The sequence below is a fragment of the Genypterus blacodes genome, unplaced genomic scaffold (assembly GCF_046128005.1).
Source record: "Genypterus blacodes isolate CSIRO-AG114 ecotype Tasmania unplaced genomic scaffold, CSIRO-AGI_Gbla_v1 ptg000067l_1, whole genome shotgun sequence".
In the NCBI taxonomy this organism is placed as follows: domain Eukaryota; kingdom Metazoa; phylum Chordata; class Actinopteri; order Ophidiiformes; family Ophidiidae; genus Genypterus; species Genypterus blacodes.
In genome coordinates, this window is record NW_027466879.1 from 763667 (window position 1) to 783510 (window position 19844).

The following is a 19844-nucleotide window of genomic DNA, read 5'->3' on the forward strand; positions in this document are numbered from 1 at the left end:
TTTCTATTCCCGATCATTACTTTCCTCTTTTCCTACTTGTATCTCTCCATCCCTCCCTCCCTCCCTCGCTGCTCTCCCCCCCTCCCTCCCTCCTCTCCCCCCTCCCTCCCTCCTCCCTCTCTCTCCCTCTCTCTCCTTTGCTGAATCTTATTGATCCAGAAGGCGGCTAATTAGCCCTTCCCTTCGTGCCTGTGTAATGAAGCACATGCGCACTGAATTAATCACAGCCATTTTTTGCAGGAAACTAATTAGCAGGAATAAAGATCCAAAGAGTTTTTTCCTTTTCAATCATCAGATCTCACTTTCACCTCTTCCTCGCTCCCTCTAACACAGACTCATCGCCTGCTTTGCATCCAAATTATTTTTATATTGCCTTTAACAACTAATAGTGCCCACTTCGGTTTTTTTTACACTCCGCAACAACAATGATCTTTCTTTTGCCACCCTAAGCGCAAACTGACCAAAAGGGGGACTCTGCCTTGATGGGATCTTTAGCTAAATCATCTCAATACTGGATTAAAAAGCGAGGAGCACAAAGCGGCAGCAAGAAATTGTAAGTTTCAACTTTGCGTTTGTCTTCTTTTGCTCTCTTGTTTCCACGATCCTGTTGTGTCGCCTCAGACTCTTTTCCTCTCTGTTTCGCGGCGCTGGGGCTTCTTCTTCTCTCGCATTGTAAGAAATGACAACATCACGACTTCATACCATGCAAATACTTTTCTTTTATTTTGCGATATTTTCCCGAATCGTGTTCGTTACCTGTGTTTACATCTGCGTCCGTCCTCTTCCTCCTCCTCGTGAACGGGGGAGATGAGAAAACACGCAGCGATCCTTTCCGTAGCGGGGAAAAAACGCCGATTTTCGGAGAAATGTGTGCTTTTCGGTGGGTTCGGGGAGAGTGTGGAGGGTTTGTCGGTGTCGAGGGTCGTGTGTTTGAGGCTCACATGCGGTACGAGGGGCGCTGATCAGCGGCGGACGGAGGGACAGCGGCGGCGGTGGTAGCGGCGACGACGGCGGCTCCCACGCGAGCGCTGCCCAGAAAAGGAGCTCCAAGTCCAGCCAGGGTGTCCGTGTGCGTCCGGCGAAAGGGAGCCGCCCGCCGCCGGCTGATTCGACCACATTTCACGCATCCAGCGGGCTTCAGCCCCGCGCTTTGCTCGCTGAATCCTCCTCTGGATGAAATAGAAAATAAAACATTTTGTGTTCTTCTCCGGAACGTCTCTGAAACGTGCGATCCCTCCGCCCTGCCTCAGTTCCTCTTAGCAACACTTTTCCTCTTTTCCCCACTTTGTCCATCTTTGCTTTTTTTTTATTTTTCACCACTCTTTGCCTCTTGTTGTTGTTGTTGTTTTTTAGTCTATATTCTCGCTCGTTCGCCTCTCGGAGTCACATGCAAATCGATTGACATGTGTGTGTGTGTGTGTGTGTGTGCGTGCCTGCGTGCGCTGGGGTGGTGTTGGTGGAGGTGGTGGGGGGGAGAGGATTGCGATCGTGAGTGTATGTGTGTGTTCCGTTGAATGCGGTGTTGGTTGAGAGGAAAAACGGAGCCCCGGGTCTCCTTCCTCCCTTTCCTTCCTTCCTTCCTCCCCTCCGTGGCCGGAGCGGATCGGCGGGAGCTCGTACGCGGGGGAGCCCGAGAGTGCGAGCTGCGTCCCGGGGAGCAGACATGTGGCTCCGGGGAGACGCGAGCGGTGCTGCAGCCGCGATCTGACTCCCACAACAACGCGACCTAAACGCTGAGCGGGAGGAAAACAAACACTGGCGCTTCAGCTTTGACCTCAAACAGATAGAATCACCTGAAAGTTACTGCTGGAAAGTTTAAAGCAGCACCTCGGTTGAAGCTGCAGGTCGGTGCTTTGCATGTGGAGCAGCCGTGTAACGTTCAGTGGCAGAAGAGGCTGAGAACTCAGACGATGAAGAGTGAATCTGGCCTAAATCGAGTTTATTACTGCGTGTAACTGCGTCCATTCTAATATCGCTTGACCGGAAAAACAAGAGAGAAAACGGGGGAGCAGTTGACGGCTTTTAGGTGTCTTATCAGCCCGTAATCTGCAGAAATATGAGCGGAAATCAGTGATGGCTCTGCGGGCCTGGTGGAGGGATGCCGGGGAGAAAAAGCTGCGAGAATTATTCGGCAAAAGAAGGAGAAAGGAGAGGTTTAGCGAGAAAGCAGAGGCAAAGATGTGTGTAAGGTTTGGGGGGAACAGACACAGAGGGGGAGAGGGCTGAGTGTGTGTGTGTGTGTGTGTGTGTATGGGGGGGTCAGACAGCAAGAAGCAGGGGGACAGGGGTCATGGAGTGAGTGGAGGAGAGATAAAAAAAAATAAAGAGAGGAAACCCCCTCACCAAGAGCCAGGGGAAGATGGAGAGAGAGAGGGAGAGGGGGGAGAGAGAGAGAGGGGGAGAGGAGGTCTGGCTGGGAGAATGGGGTGATGGTGGTTGTTGGTGTATTTTGGGAGGAAAACTGTGGTTGTCAGCATCTGCAACGCTACGACTCAGAGGATAAGAGAGAGACGCCCCAAAATAGCTTATAGAGGGAACAAGCTTAATGAAATAAAAGTGTCAGTGTGGAGAGGAAAGGGGGAGAAAAACAGAGGAAAAGAGAGGGGGGGTGAGGGAAGTGAGGGCTGGAGAGAGAGAGAGAGAGAGAGAGAGAGAGGGGGTTGGGTGTAGGGGTCAGATAGCCATGGGCCATAGAGGAGGAATCAGGGGGAGAGGTCAGATAAACAGACCCCTACCTTTCAGAGCGAGGAGGAGCAGCAGGAAGGAGAGAGAGAGAGAGAGAGAGAGGGAGGGAGAGGGAGAGAGAGAGCATTCACTCCTTCACTCTGATCATCTTCTATTCTCATTTCATCGCCTTTTACCGTGTTGTGTCCGTATAAATTTGCCTCATGCGTGTGTGTTTGTGTGTGTGTGTGTGTTTGGCCTGTGATCAGGGGCTCAGCGGTCTGCCGGCTGTAGTGTGTGTGTGTGTGTGTATGTAGGACAGGTAGGCCCGCTTTAGCCCCCAAACAGGAGTGATCCCTCTTCCTCACACTCCCCTTCTCCTCCTCCTCGTCCTCCTCCTCGTCCTCCTCTCCTCTCCTCTGTCCGCCTTCACGTTACAAAACAAAGACAGGCGTAATGTTAGCTGTCACCTCACCTGTCTGCCTCCCTCTCTCCTCCCTGACTGTGGTATTTATGTCTCATTTCCACGTTTTAGCGGTGCAGGTATAGAAACGTGCTGGGGCTTTATTTCTGTGTATCTCTTGTGTTTTAAACGTGTGTGTGTGAGTGTGTGTGTGTGTCAGCACTGTAGTATTCCGGTCTCTGACTGGAATATTGGAATTCCTCATTCCCCTCCAGTCTAATGGAGCCTTGGAGCCTCTAAAGTGCCACTGGAGGGAGGATCCGACCACATGCAGCTTTTTAAATAATAACTAAGGATTTCACTTAATTCTATTTTAAAACCAAGAGCTATTTTAAAAAAGAAAAACATCTGTAATTTTTGTAATTTGTGTTAATGTTTATAAGAATTATAGATCATGTTTTTGCTGCAGGTAGGAAAATTACATTACATAAGGAAATATAGCAAATTAATATTTTACTTTTTAGAGAAAATCTGAATCTTACACTCAAATACATGCAAATATTCACTGTAGTCGTTTCTTAATTGTTATTAATTGGTTGATAGATATTTGTGGTTTTAAATGGTTTGTTAAATTGTAGTATAATGTTTCCTCTGTTAAGGTATGATTGTGTTCTGATATCCTAACGTACAGATGTTAGTGTGCAGTGTGCAGATGTGTTTGTTGTTGTTGTGCTAAGTGCAGCCTGGGCTCTTATTAAGGCTCCTTCTGCTTTTACCATTAGAGAAATGAATATAGTGTAATGTTGTTGTTGTTGTTGCGTTTATGATCCTAAACATGAAGCTGGTGCTGTGATGATGGGATGTGATGATGGGATGTGATGCTTCGGCTCCTTTCTGATTTGCTGATCTGCAGTCGCTCCTATAGCAACACTTCAGCCTCGTGTAGTCTTTTATTTTTTCTGTAACATACGCTGCTCCTCCTATTGCCATGTTGGACCACAGGTATGCTCTGTGTGAGGGCAAACAGGAAGTCCAGTTGTGGAAATAAGATAAGGGAGCAGTGACAGACTGGTGTCATGGTTCAGGGGGTAACAGAGAGAGAGAGAAAGGGGAGACAGCGCCTCTGGCTGTCATAGCCCCTACTCTCTCTCTCTCTCTCTCTCTCTCTCTCTCTCTCTCTCTCTCTCTGCCCCCTCTCCATCTCATTCTCTGTGTTTCTCCTCAAATCTCCCTCCTTAACTCCCACCTTTGTGCGGCTGCTCGTAGGGGAGCTGGCTGCCGTGTCCTCGCTGGTAGAGAGAGAGAGAGAGAGTGAGAGAGCCCTCTTTGGGTGAACAGTGTGCTGAGGCCACGCATGAGGGATCCAACACGCTTAGGTTAGCGTGACAGAGGAAGCCTCAGCACACGGAACACTCACACTGAATTATAAACTAAATATAGGATATGTCAAATATATGAATTGTTATTACTGGTGATAATATTAATACCAATAATAATAATAATGCATATAATTGATTTGCTTTTATTTTGTAATAATTATAATTTATTAAAAAAATTTTTTTGAAATATTATATCTAGAATTGTTCTCTGGCAGGCAAATTAGTATGAATATGATCGGGCCTTTGTTTGTTCAGTCAGAGACGTGTGTGTGTGTGTCTTTGTCTTTATGTGTTTACCGGTCTGTGTGTGTGTGTGTGTGTGAGAGGGATGTGGACACAGACGATTGTTGCAAGTCCAACGTAAGGTTTTGAATTTGCAAGAGTGCACAGTAAAGACCAGTTCTTCCAGTTGTCCTGCAGCCGAGGTCTGTGTGTGTGTGTGTGTGTGTTTGTGTGTGTCATGCTGTCATAAAGAAGGGGGGGGGGGTCTCTTAGCTCAGCACAGGCGTGGGCAACAAAATGGAAAAAGGGAGAGTGGAGGAAGGTTACAGTCATGCTCAGGTGTGTGTGTGTGTGTGTGTGTGTGTGTGTGTGTGTGTGTGTGTGTGTGTGTGTGTGTGTGTGTGTGTGTGTGTGTGTGTGTGTGGAGCCCTAACCCCCAGTCACCACGAGGGCTCGTCTTCTCTCCAGAGCCCTCGTCCCTGTCCCCTTCCTCGTCCTCGTCGTCCTCCGCGTCGTTCTTTCATCTCTCTGAAGTGAAGTTGTCAGGATTTCTGTGGTTTCTCCCTCCACATTATGTTATCATGTTAACAATTGTGGATTAAATCATTGTGGTGTGATGGATTTATGAGTGAGGCACACACACACACACACACACACACACACACACACACTCAGGCCTCTGCGCATGTGTGCACTTACACATTTGCATAGATGTGCATACTGGAATTATGAAAATCATATTTCTGTGCCCGGCCCGTCCTGACCTTCATCACCGCCTGATTAATAACAAACACATCATCATTCACATTTATCAGATTCTCCAAGTGTATTCAAAAATGTAAAGCACAGAGAATTTACAGCCGACACGTCACTAAAATCATAAACAAGTCACACACTGCCGTCTTATATTCATAATAACAAGAGAGGGAGGCAGTTTGGCCTTTTGTCTCCTCTGCTCAGGAACAGACGGGAATACAGAGCACAATCATTAGAAATGTAAAGATATTCCTATTCTGGAACGTTCAGTGGGTACGTTTTAGTGATAGAAGGGGAGTCATCGTGTGTGTGTGTGTGTGTGTGTGTCTGTGTGTGTGTGTGTGTGTGTGTGTGTGTGTGAATCACATTATTGCAGGTAAATGCAGACTCTAAGCCGGGCTGTGTGTGTTGTATGGAGCGTGAGTCCAGTGTGATGCCTGCCTGTCCAGGAGAGGCAGTATCATAGAGCTGGAGAGTGTGTGGAACACGGCCGCTCTGACTGCGCGTGTGTGTGAGTGTGTGTGTCGTATTTGGGGCAGCAGCAGCAGCAGCAGCAGCTAGCTGTCGTGTTTAGCGATGGGGTGCCTGTACGCCGCCTCCGTGCGCGCACACACACGGGTGACAGGGACCACTCCAGGGCTGCCCGACTGAACCGAGGCACCCCACACACACACACACACACACACCCTCCGCCACCAGCCCCCATAAGCCCCCACCCCTCTCCTGGACCCTGGAGGCCGGCATTCCACCCTCCACGCTGGCGCTTATCATCACAAAGGACAGAATGCATAAAACATGGAGGACGCTTAGACAGAGGCAGGCCAGGTCGCCTTTCTCTCCCCACACTGAGCTGGGGAACAATGCCCCGGCCCCTCCGGCCTGTGACTCTGACGACACACACGCCGCCTTTTTATCCTCCTCCGTTTCTTTGTCATCCTCTTCCTCTTCCTCTGTGGTACTGTGCTCCGTGGAGTGATAACTGCCTTCACATTGTTTATGTGTGTCTGTGAAATCTGCATTGTGCGGCTGAAATGTAAGAGTGTGTGTGCGTGTGTGTGTGTGTGTGAGAGAGAGAGAGAGAGAGTGACAGCCTTTACATATTGACGGTGCAGTAACTGTATCGCTCCTGCATTCATCATTTATACTACAGACATATATTTTTTAAAATTTGCGAAACATTGCGCAATGACAGTGAGTTTTATCATAATAATAATAATTATTATTATATTAATACATTCAAATACAAATACAATGTTTATACTTTATTATAGAGTGAAGAATACAGAATTTTAGTCAGATGATCAGTTTGTCAAAAATATTAACATCACCAGAGGACGTGTGTGTGCATGATGTGTGTGTGTATGTGTGAATGTGTGTGTATGTGTGTGTGTGTGTAAGATAAAACGCTATGTGAAGATGTTGTCGCTCCTAAGCTCCATAATTCCATTTCTCCGTGCGTCGGTGTCGTTCAGTATTCCTGCCTCCAGAATATGATTCCTGTTTGAACCTGGGCCAGAAGCTTCATAGATGGAGGACAGATGAGCGTCAGTGTGTGTGTGTGTGTGTGTGTGTGTGTGTGTCTCACACACTGGAGCATCTATATGATCTCATATGTCAAGGCAGCGGCAGAGAATGTTTCTCAATTTACATTTTGACGTACATACTTACATCTCTCCCTGCGTTTTGCTCCCAGATTACGATCGTGCTGATTGTGAATCCCTGGATGTGTAGTGTGTGTGTGTGTGTGTTTGTGTGTGTGTGTGTGTGTGGCTGTAGGAATGCACTGTAAGATGTTCTGGAGCCCAGCAGGTCTGTGGCACTTCCTCTCTGTGTACCTCACAGCTTATCCTCCTCGGGATTATAGAGAGAAGAAAAGAATCCAGGAGCACCCTTCCTCTCCCTCTCCCTCTTCCTCTCTCTCTCCCTCTCCCGCTCTTTTCCCATCTTTACTATTCCCGACATGAGAAAAAAAAAAACCTCAACAAAAAGTGTAATTCATTTGCAAATGTGCAGTAGCCGTCCATGTTCCCAGTGTGTGTGTGTGTGTGTGTGTGTGTGTGTGGAGGGAGGAGCAGAGATGCAGAGACATGGAGAGCCAGGCTGCAGTGTGTTTGACTGTGATAGACTCAAGCCCACTGACTGCTTCTTCCTGCTCAGGAAAGCTGACTTCATCACTCCATTCATATATTCTCCTGGGGTGTGTGTGTGTGTGTGTATGAGTGTGAGTCAGTTCATATTGGAGTGTGTGTGCTTGCGAGCCGGTGTCATAGGTGTGCAGGGTCGTCCGCCCCGTGTTAGGGGGGTCCTGCCGTGGTTCTCCTAGGGAGGCGGGGGGGGTGGGGGGGAACCCAGGTGACTTTTGTGCCAGCAGTGAAGGGGTTAAGAAGCAGGGATAGCCCCCCTTTTGTCTCTGCGGCCCTCTTTGCCATTGTTGCGGGGGAATTGAGCTCGGTGCACCTCACTTGACCACAGCAAAGCAATAAAATGGCCTCTAAGTGCTGCAGCCTGCGTGTTCCTCTGATGTCAGCGTTCTTCCAGGCTTCTGCTGTTATCTCTCCTCTTCCCCGCAAACACATGGACGTCAACTGTCTGCACACACACACACACACACACACACACACACAGACAGACACACACATGCGCAAATCAGTTATTTTTAGTTATTTGCATATATTAACTGGCTCAGACTCTTTAGTTTCTTCTTTGTTTCACCCTGAAGTCAGATTCATCCCAAAGCGTGACGTCAATTTATTTCCTCTTTTTTTTTTTGTCAGTGTGTGCGGAAAAAAATAGAAAATATGACTGAAACACGTCAGCTACAGTATAATGGAGCTCGTATGAATTTCTAGCTTTATTTGCAGCAGATTAATATTGTTTATAGTGTGTGTGTGTGTGTGTGTGTGTGTGTGTGTGTGTGTGTGTGTGAGCCACCAAATGTCAAGGCTAATCCAAAACACCAGCCGATCACTCGTCATCATCAAATCTAAAACAACACACTGTCCTCTTGTTCTATTGTGTGTGTTCCATGTTAGCATCATTTCTATAATATTAACACTATATTGCGTCTAGCCGTCTATTTGTTCTTTTTGTGACGTGTGATCAGAACGTGTGGTGTTGCTGTGTTTGATTGCACAGATGATTGTTTACGGCAGAGTCCCACCCATGCAGACGTTATAATTAAAAAGCAGAAACACCGTGTGTGTGTGTGTGTGTGTGTGTGTGTGTGTGTGTGTCTGTCGCCGCCTCATCTCCACAAATAAGCGTCTAGCTGCTGTGTCGCCGGATTTATGAGCCGGATCTGATTGGCTGGATTCTAATCTGCAGTGTCCTGAGTGTAAACGACTCAGACCAGGTGTCATGCAGGCTGGAGTCAGTGTTTCACCCACAACTGCAATTTAAACTCCACACTCATCTCCACACACACACACTCCCTCGCTGCCTGACTCTGCTGGGCCTCTGCCCCCCCGGCCTCTCCGCTCCTCTCCGGCTCTGCTCCTCCTCCTCCTGCTGCTTTCTCCTCTCCGGGTCTCGCTGCACCTCAAACAAACACTCCTCTCATTTTCACAACGTTAAATGAACAAACATAAGGACCTCAGTGCCTCATAATAAATTGATTAGAGGGAAGCAGACTCCCACACAGCAGCACCCCAAACTGGAGATGCACACAGTGTTTGTGTTTAGCCTGAGGAGGAGGAGGCGATACACACACACACACGCACACACACACACACACACACACAGTATATACATATATCAATGCAGCAGAATGTATATTTATCTGCCTCACGCTCTCTCTGTGCTGTGATGGCGGCGCTGGTTGGCGTTTACATATCGGTCTGTGCGTCTGTTTGGTTTTCCTCCTGACATTCAGCTCTCCTACACAGAGGTTTGGAACGCGGCCGGTGGGGGTGGGGCCGCTCCCACGGGACCGACACGGGGGCGAGACGGCCGTGACAGAGCGGTGACCTCGGCTTTATGACGTCGTTCGCCCCGTCTGGTCACCATGGCGTTCATTTACCCCCCCTGTTTTAATGAATGGGTGGACAGGGGGCCCGTCGTGGCTCATGCTGCTGCGTAGCGTCGCTCATAACAAAAACATAATTCTGCGTTCTGATGGTTGGAGTTTAAGGAGCTGCTTTGTGTGTTTGTGCAGCGAACGAACCGGACTCTTGTGTTGAATCAGGTTGTAAAGACACGGAGAGCAAACGTGGCTTTGTGACGCGACACACAGGCTGACCACAGAGGGGAAGTCAGGCGGAGGTTAGAGGCTCACAATCGACACGAGTGTTGTTACCACCACTCCTCTGCTCGCTCTGTCACTGAGGCTCTAGTTCTGATTTAAACTCCATTGTTTTCACATCAAAACATTTCCAAATTTGTTTCATTCAAATATATATGAAATAGTTTCATACCAGGTTTGATAGAGAAATCAACGATTGAGAATAAAACAAATAATCATCAGATATTTGATTTGTTACAACTTCTTTTCCAAACTCAAAGAGTACACACACACACACACACACACACACACACACCACATCAAAGCAGTAGCAGCAGCAACATAAAGCACAAGTATAGTCATAAACAGGCTTCTATGTGCTGGTTTGGCTTTAAGAAGTTTCCTAAAACCGAAGCTTAGTGAGCCTTGTGATTTAATAATTTGTGTAGAATCTCCTCTGCAGGGAATGTGTGTGTGTGTGTGTGTGTGTGTGTGTGTGTGTGTGTTAGTAGGAGGATGGTGGTAAAATCTCTCTCCTTGTGGCTGTGTGTGACTGGAGCCAGGTGTTTCCTCGTGTTGGATCATGCCCCGGCCACATGTCAGGTGAGCGCCTGGCTCGCCACGCGTCTCTTCCTGTGCCGCCAGGGAGAGAATCACGTAAGATCAGCACGCCGGTAAGAGACGCTGCACTCTGGGTCGCGGATTAACACAGGAAGTGGGTCGCGCGCGCCATGCAGGGGAGCTTTGTGCCGACCGACTTTTTTCCGTCCTGGTCGGCACCGGGAGCCGGGAGAGTGTGTGTGTGTGTGTGTGTGTGTGTGTGTGTGTGTGTGTGTGTGCAGATGACACAGGCTGTGTTTACACTGGAGAGAATATGGGTGGGAGGGAGAGAGAGGGGGGGGGAGAGAGGGGGGCAGACACTACTCTCTCATCACTTCCTTCCTTTCTATACTTTTTTCTTCTGTTTTCATGAATCACCATTGTCATAACAACAAGCCAGGCAGAGAAGGAAGTGCAGAGACGCTGCACACGTCCCGTTAAAGACGTCTTTACAGCAGCAGCCCCGTGTTGGAGTTGTAGTAGTGTGTTGATTGCTGAATGTAAATCGTATGTAAATGTTGGTCCCCGTCAGCTTTGTGTATCCTGATACAAACACAACTCCTCTTCCTCTCTCCTTCCCTCCCCTCTCACTGCCTGGCTGCAGAACAGACAGGCGTGTTGATCCCGACCCTGATGGAGACAGAACACACATTTCTCACACTCTTTAGACCTTTTGGCTTCCTCTGGACAGCTGTGTGTGCGTGTGTGTCTGCGTGTATGTGTGTGTGTGTGTGTGTGTGTGTGTGTCTCTCTCCTCCACACAGTATTGTGTAAAAACAGAAGAGGCGACACCTGCATGCTCGCTCTAGTTTGGCCTCAGTCCTGTGGTCAGGAAAACGTAGTTTCACATGACAGACGGCTGCACAGGCCTTTAACAGGAAGCCTCACCGCGCTCTTTCACAATATGACTCGAAACAAGAAGCGAGCGCCTCTGCACTGAGCTCTGCTGTCCACGCTCTCCTCTGGCCTGGATGCCAGCCTGCCTGTAGCGGGCGCTGGGCACAAACACAAGGCAGAGGGAGGGAGGAGGAGGAAGAGGAGGGGGAGGAGGGGGTGCCCCTAACATAAGTGGACCCCCGAGACCCCCTGGAGGGTTAGAGGTGTGGTGAACGTCTGTTTTGGGCACGGCTTGTGTCAGCGTGTTTAGCGTTTGCCTGTGAGGGCATTTATATGCAAATGCTAAACAACCTATTGGGGTGGCTAATTACAGCGGGGCCTTTGTGTGTGCCAGGCAGAGAGAGGCAGGGAGTTTGGAGCACGCCGGGTCTGGACTTCCCCTGCTTGTTTACTCATTGTCTTTCTTTATTACCCCCTCATTGACACTCCCCTTTTGTGTGCCGTGCCGGCTTGGCTCCTCCCAGCCTCGGTGCTGGAGTTAATGTAGTAGATTAAAAGGGCAGCGTTTACTTCCTCTTTCTGTGGCGGTGGCCCAGCGCCGCTCCGTTCTGCGCCCGTCTCCCTCCTTCGCCCCTCTCTCCTCGTCTGTCTAGCCACCACCCGTGCAGGAAGCGCTCAGCCCGGCGCTTTCTCTCGCCTGCGCCTGACGCTCAGCTAATTACTCTGGGTGATGAAAATGCATTTAGGTCAGGTTGTAATGCAATGCAAATTTATGAGCCGGCAGAAGCAAATATTAACTTGTGGAGTCACTGATAGTCATTGGTCGGGACAAAGGTACAATTATCTTAAATGTGGAGCGAGGTGGATCCTGGTTCCTCTTTGTTTTTCCGGCGTGTGAAGATGAAGCAGGATGGAATATGATTACACTCTGCTGAGAGATGAGACCCAGCTTTACTCTCTGAAGCTCCACACGCTCAAATATGGACTCAGATGTTGCTTTACCAACTGCAGAATGTAGTATTAGACATGAATGAATGTTGTGGAAGCTTTCAGTATTAAATGTCGTATAGAACAGCAGATTACTTAGAGAGATGTAACCATAGAAACATCACATTTATATGCTTTATATGCTTTTTATGGATGTTTGCTTTGGTTCGGTCTGTCACGTGTGTGTGTGTGTGTGTGTGTGTGTGTGTGTGTGTGTGTGTGTGTGTGTGTGTGCAGGGAACCATCAGGTCTCATGATGCAGGGATAGAAGGTGTATGTCGCTAAATTGAAGGATTAGTTGCAGTTTAGTGTCTGAACTCTGAACTTTGCTTTAATCTTCATCATAAAGTCTCATAAAGTGTTTCATACAGGAAAGTTACTCACTTTAGATGCTCACCTGGTCTGTTAGATCACAAAAAACACACACACATACACACTCTGGCCTCCACAACTCCTCCCACCTGAGAACAGGAGACATGACTGACAGTTGAGGGTGCGATCCCCCTGTGGTGAATGTTGGTATTTCTCTGGCCTCCATAGTTTCTGATGCTTCACTCAGAGCACTGGATTCATGTATGGATTCTTCCCGGAATGTTTTTACAATTCCCGCCAATTTAAAGCTTTAAGGTAGCAACTTGAGGAAGATGCATACAGATGAAGATCAACCATAGAGAGGAAACACATGCAGGAGGAGGTTCACTCATATTTCACCTCTCGATGCCTGAACAAATATAAATACAGCTGCATAACCCAGGTTGGTTATTTGGAATAAGCATGCCATCATAATTGCTGTGTTTATTACATATTTATAGCAGTAATCTGTGTATTATCAAAGCTTACACACATGCAAACACACAGCGTGACAGTGTGTTAGTCTGAACAGGTGTTCCCTCACTCCCTCGCACCCTCGCTCGCCCGTATGTTTTACCATACATGCGTCCCTATATTTTGAAATCTCTGCTGAACACACAAGCAGCCTGAAACTGGCTCTGCTGCATTCCTGTGAAATTATTTGTCTAGAGCTAAAACAAAGAGAGCGTACGGCAGCCAAAGCTCTGCTCTGGCTCCATTTTAACCACTCCACCGTTAGCGCCTCTACCACGGCCTGCCACCATTTGTGCCCTCTTACCACGCTAATTACCCCACCAGCTCCCCCCCGACACACACACACACACACACACACATACGTATGTAGGCCGGCCAAGGAAGCTAAGCTGGATCAAAGGCCGTGTGTGTGTGTGTGTGTGAGAGGGAGCCGGGGAAGCTCGTAGAAAACAGCTGCCCCTCGCTGTCTCTGCCTCTCACCCCGGCCTGACAGCAGCCAGAAATATGAGGCCTCTCCAGACCTCTGTCCTGGGAAAAAAAGGACAGCACAGCACACACACACACACACACACACACACACACACACACTCAGAAAAGCTTTTGTCTCTGCTCCCTCTCTCTCTCACACACACACACACACACACACACTCTCCCTCTCTCTCACTCAGATATACAAAGAAGAAAGAAAGCCGTTTGTTTCTCCACATTCAGCCGCTCGCTCAGACACAAATAGAAACCTGGCTTTTGCGTCTCCACTCCTTCTGCCACTCTGGCCCCGCCATTAAATGATCACATGCTCCGTTTCTTTTTATTGTCTGTTTGTTAAACTCTTTCATTAGCTATTTTAGTCAATTTGCTGCAATTTGTCTGTCAATCTTCCTCTGCATTCACCTTTTCTCCCCACTCCTCCGTTCCGCCTGCTCTCCCTCTCTAAGCTCCTCTGTCCTCGGCCCTGTCTGAAGGTGCTTTTCTTCTCCCTCGCTTGTCTCCACCTTTCCTCGCCACATGTCTGGGATTTCTCTCCCTCTCGCTCGGCTCCTCCAGTGTGTTTCATACGCTGACAGAGTCGAGAAAGGCATTCAGCTCCCTAATCCGGGCTCCCTCTATCAGGAATGCTAATACGCGTGATTGTGTGACCCGGCGAAGCCCGGCAACATCTGCAGAAGCCCACGGCGAACCCCCACTCTCCCCCTCCCCTCCCTCTACTGCCGCCCCCCCGCCTTTGAGCGCTGCCATTATTTCATTGTTTCACTTCACGCCTGTGACTGGGCGCCGCAGTTAACCCTCTGCTGCTCAGGCCAGGCCCGCTGCAGTCCTGCACACAGGCCCAGAGGGGGCCTGAGGAGGGGGGGGGGGGGGGGGGGGGACAGCCGTTTCCCAGGACAGGCCTCCCTGCCTCCCTGCCTCCCTGCCTGCCCATCTGGACCCCTGCACACAGTTAAACATACACTGTTTACTCATGCATTCCACTGCTACTCTCTCTCTCTCTCTCTCTCTCTCTCTCTCTCTCTCGCTCTCTCTCTCTCTCCCTCCCCTCTCCCCTCTCTCTCTGTGTGTGTAGTCTGTTTGTGGTCACTTTTGACTTGAGTCTGAAAGGCATAAATTATCCTCAGCTGGACATTTTACTTTAGGAGAAAGGAAGTTTTTGCCCTTGATAGGCTGAGATCTGAGGGGACGGTGCGGTCAGTCGATGAAGAACAGCTTTTAAATTCAACTTTATTGATCCAGTAGGGAAATGTGTCCTCTGCAATGAACTCGTCCCGACTATTAGGAGCAGCAGGCAGCCATGTGGAGGAAACCTACGAGGTAAACACGAGGAGAGGTCGCAAAACTCCACACAGGCAGGACCCAGGGCTCCCAACCCAGGACCTCCTGCTGTGAGGCCACAGTGTTAAACACTGTTCCACCATGTTGCCTGAATGCCTTCTAAATCCCCCGGGCGACATAGTAAAATGTTGGGATTAAGTTACTCATCAGTGCTGCACACACACACTCGTCCCACACTAAAGGGAGGAGCGTGGAGTCAAGTTGTTGTAAACCTGAACACATCATGGAGCCAAGACCTTATATGTGCAGCAACAAGTGAAAGTTTGGGCTCATTTCATTTGTGGTGAAGTGATTTAAGTGCAGGCTCATGAGTGGATGTGTCACTAAATGGATCTTTAGCTTGTTACAGGAATTAAACACAAACTAGGAGTCATGGGAGGTTCATGTCTGTGGAAACAAATAAGAATCCACATTGAGGAAGCACATGCTCATCCCTCACACACACACACACACGCTCACACGCTTTTCCGTTAATACTGGAACAACGATTTTGTCTATTGTTATCAAAACCACGATTAATCATTACATTTTTGCAAAGCAGCGGCCGTGTTACCATGGGGACAGAACCTGATCCAAGCTGCTTTGCATATCAACAGAAAAGTTAACAATCGCTGCCCGGCGCTGGCTGCTGGGGGCCGCCACAGGCTGGAGTTTTGTTTTAGAGCCATCCACTATTTTGGGAGCGTCCACAGACTCTGACCTCTGTGCTCCAAGTCAACAAGCTCACACCGATCAGGTTCCCGTGTTGCTCCAGCTCACATTTCACCCACTTTTACTTGCAGATTTCTGTCATTGCTTTATCACATTATGACAATCTGCTGTCTCAGTAGCCTTTCAAAGGATCTCATTCACAACCTGCATGGTCACAACATAACACAGGACAAAGGACAGAAATCACACGGTGCCAAAGTAAAGCTATTCTTGTAAAATCAGACACGGTTTTCCATTTAATTTGACTGTAAACCAACAGACAGGATGTAACCGAGTCTCATTCTGCCTCTGAGCTCTGCAGTGTTCACACATTAGTGCAGGGAGGGTTGTAGTATTAAACAATACAAACATATTTTAGCTTGGTACTAACTGTTTTTGTGCCATTTAGGAATTAGAAACACATTGGAAAGTATCTGCCTCTGTTGTGCTGCAGGCGAGTATCGTCCAGGATAACTATAATAACTAGAAAGAGGCTCATTAAACCTTATACTGTTATTTATTGGACCATCTTTACTACTTTCACACAGACGGGCTTATAGTCAGCTTTGAACTGTGAGGCAACACGGCTGTAATCAGAGAAGTTCACTGCTTTGTTTGTGCTAAGAGTTTGAAAAGTATTGAAAAGCACCTATTGATGATTAAGTGGATCAATCTGACTGATCTGTTTTCTTGATGTTTTTCATTGAGACTTAAGAAGAAATTGACAAAAAGTTCTTGTCTATGTTTCCAGTATCATACATGTTGTTCTAATGTTCAGATACAGAAACTCGACTCCCAGCTTCAGTGCCGATCCTGGTCCATGTGCGTTTCAGTTTAACGCCGCGCTGTGCGCCAGGATTTTCTCGTTCCCTGTGAAAACGATTAAATCTAAATATGAGCCACAGGGGAATATAAGCGGGTCTACCATTCCAGTTCCCATGACGGCTCATTGAAAGCGGGGATGGGAGGATGTCCTCCACTTTAAAGATCAAAACCCCCTGCCTCAACAGGCCTGACCAGGCTTCATTTACATCACCGACAACTCTCAGGCTCTGGAATGATCATCTTGCTGCCTCACACACACTTATTCACCGCTTCATCTGTACATTTAACTCTACGTACCTTTAATGCCTTATCGATAGAAGGCATCGACGTTTGGTTTAACTAAGAGCAGATTACAGACCCTCGGTTGGTTTGTTTACAGGCATGTTTCATGGATTTTAAAAGGAATGGGCTGTACTGAGCCAAATTGGATCTGGGTATGTAAATACTGCTCTGATGTTTAATGAGAAACGAAGTTAGCTAATTATAGCAGCTCGGAGAAACATGAGGAGGACAGTGGGAAATGTTTCCATCACTCCCCAGCTCTATAGATTACTGCCTAATTGCCTCAATCGAATCAGGCGGAGACATTAGCCAGAGAAGCCAGAGAGTGAGAGAGAAACATGGGGATGGGGCTGATTGCACGTATCCATCGCTGGCTCTTTAGATAATCCGGCGAGTTGTGGCCCTCTGATGTAGCACCAGTGTGTCTGCGGCGGTCCGTCTGCTGTGTTCACCTGCGTCCCCCCCTCCCCCCTGTAACAGCGTGTGGAGGTGAGGATAGCAGGGCGCCACGTTCCCTCCTGCTGCACCGACCAGCTGCAGAGGTGATTCATACTCCCATGCGGAAGTTTTCAGGTATAATTACATGTAATTCCGACACATGTTTATGCCTGATTTTACCAGACAGCTCCTCCGCTAATGACAAAGTAGCACGTAACATTCCTCCAAACGTTTGTTACAGCGATGTTTTTCTCCTTTATTATTGCATGTTGTGATTTTAAACAGCAGGCTGGAAACATGCAGTGCTCTTCAGGAGCCGGGAGTCGTCCTCCTCCTCCTCCTCCTCCTCCTCCTCCTCCTGTCGCTCGCATACAAATACTTTATCATCTAAAGTGAGGAGTGTGAGGAGAAGACGGAGTGAAACTGCAGACAAACAGCACAATGAAATGTGACTGAATGTCCTGATGCTGTAAAAGCCCAGCTTGTCTTTCCGCCACGTTATTTATGTCCCAGTGGAAACGGGTGAAGGGGAGAGGAAACCGTTTTTGTTTACATCTGTTAATTCCTCCAATTCCTCTAAATGGTGTCGCAGGAATAAGCTGGAGTGTGTTTGGTCCCCTCACATCCTGCTTAGATTTAGTAGGCAAAGCGGAGAGAGAATAAGAATCCTCATCCTCTGAGCGCTGAGATATCGAGGTCAGCTGTCCAGAGTGATCTCATGTTAAGGAATCGACGAGTCAGCAGGGTGAAGCCAGAACGGCTATGACGACACTTTCTCCACGGTGATAACGCTTGCCCCCCTCCTCCCCCCGCCCCCCCCCTCGCTTCCTCTGCATGGGAACAGCCATGAGGAGTCAGGAGTGTGTCTGCCTCTTAGAGAGAGCGCTGCTGCTTTTGTCTTCTCACAGAAATCTCTTGAAAATGAGGTCGCCCGTTCACTTTATTGGATCATTCCAGCGGTGGCCGTCCAGAGTTTCCTTCCCCAATCCATCCACCTTCTGTAATCCTAAACAAACTTCTGAATCACTGGATTTAGCCAATAGAGAATAGCCATTTCCTACATGTCATTGTGGTTGTAGTTGGGCGCTTGAACAATCCCTCCCTCTGTTTCCCAGGCAGAGTGCCATGCAGCGCAGCGTAGGAACCTTATTTAGGAATTCTGTGTGGGGAACCCAGACCCCGGCAGATTCATTTTTAACAGTTCCGTTGGGAAAGCAGACACTGTAAACAGATAATGGCGCTCATGCAGAAAGGGCCGGAAGTGGGAGGTTTCATTGGTCCAGACATTTCGGACGGGCACTCTTCTCTTTGGAGAGTAACGTGGGAGTGAGTGGGCTGAGCGTTTTCCATTAACATTTGGGCTCAGTAACATTCCACTTTCTCCCTGCCACTGGGTTCCAGTGTGGATGGATTTGGGCTGGTGGATGAAAAGTCAACACTTGCTGTCAAACCTTCATATTGTCACAGCATATTGAGCAGGTTCAGACGTAAGTTAGCTTTGATCTCTGCTCTGATATCCACCTGCTTCAAGCCGCCGCTCCCAGTTTCTTCCCCTTAATTCTGTCGCCTCCTTCCCGCCTCCTTCCCTTTCCTCTGTCTCTCTCCCTCTCTGTCTCACGCACACGTGCCTATAATTTATGGCTGCTGGGTCCTTGATCAATTGATAGCAGGGAATCCTTTGGTAAATAGAGTTTTAGACACATTGCCAATAGACCTGGGCTATTGATTGGAGTGTAAATTAAAAACTTAATCAGGTCTCAGAGATAAGATTTATCTCCGCCCCAAGCAAATTGCAGGGCTGACTTAGAGAGGGAAAGGCAAACCGGTGGGCAGGTGAATGCTGGCCCTTAGCAGGTGCCAAGTGCTGGGGCTCACTTAGCCAGAAGGCGAGGCAGGCGTTTGCCCGGGGCCCCCCTGCTCAGAGCGCACACATAGAGAGAAATACACAAATATGCTTCTGTATAATAGATCTTTGTATTCTAACTGGTTTAAACTAAGACGGCATGAAAGTGGACCAGCTTTCAAAAACAACCTCCTCCATAAGTCATCATTTAGAAAGATTCTAAGGTAAAGTCAGAGAAAAGGGTCCCAGCACGGCCGCGGCTCCGTGTCCTGCTGGTGCCATGACGACCATAAGTGTTGACATAAGGGATTCCTTCTCACACAGCGGCCCGTAGTTACAACGCAGACGACGGACTCAGACTAATACAGTTGAAACCGTCTGGCGGACATATTTATCCAATATGTTGTAGTGTTCCATGATGCATTTTTATCATGAATGACCCCGGTGGGAAGTGGTTTTATTTCTTGATCATTCTGTTCTGTTTAGCGGTTTGTCTTATTCGATCCTGTCGATACCCCCCCGCCCCCCCTCCCCCTCCCCCCGCCCTCGCTCTCCTAATCACTCTCTTTCATTGCCGCCTGTGATGAAATATGTAAATCATTACGCCCGGCCTTTTATTTCTCCAATAATATTCTCATCTTGTTGAGGTCATTTTACGCGGCGGTAAATTCATGCACATTCGTACGCTCACACAGCGTTGTCTATATTTTATATGTATTAAGACAATCCTTGGGATTGCACATTGATCAGTCTATGGATTTCCACAATAATTGCAGAGGGAAATTTTCTCTGTCTCTACTCTTCTTCATTATTAATATTGGGAAATGGGGTATACATTCAAAATGTCTCTGAGTATAATTTCATTTTAGAATAACAGCAGCGCTCGTAATTCATCCTGGCTAATAGCACGTAGCATGAACGCAGAGAACACGGCTCTCTCCTCAGGTCTTTCGCAGATAAGAGCGGCCCGCTGAGGATCCTGGGATAGGTGCCTCTCCGGTATCTGCCCGGATCTCTGGCTTGGTAATTAAAACATTCATTTTTCCC

General features: G+C 48.2%; 1 protein-coding gene across 3 annotated transcripts in view; it reads left to right on the forward strand.

The window, feature by feature from the left end:
* Positions 1 to 463: 463 nt before the first annotated feature.
* The window catches only part of zfhx3b (zinc finger homeobox 3b), a 142687-nt gene continuing 123306 nt past the window's right edge, over positions 464 to 19844 (forward strand). For 2 of the 3 annotated variants that reach the window (XM_076155693.1, XM_076155697.1), the window contains exon 1: positions 464 to 553. The gene's annotated coding sequence lies outside the window, so the exon portion shown is untranslated. Of the gene's footprint in view, positions 554 to 9966; positions 10318 to 19844 lie in introns of those variants that run through there. The other variant, XM_076155695.1, reaches the window with a different exon arrangement.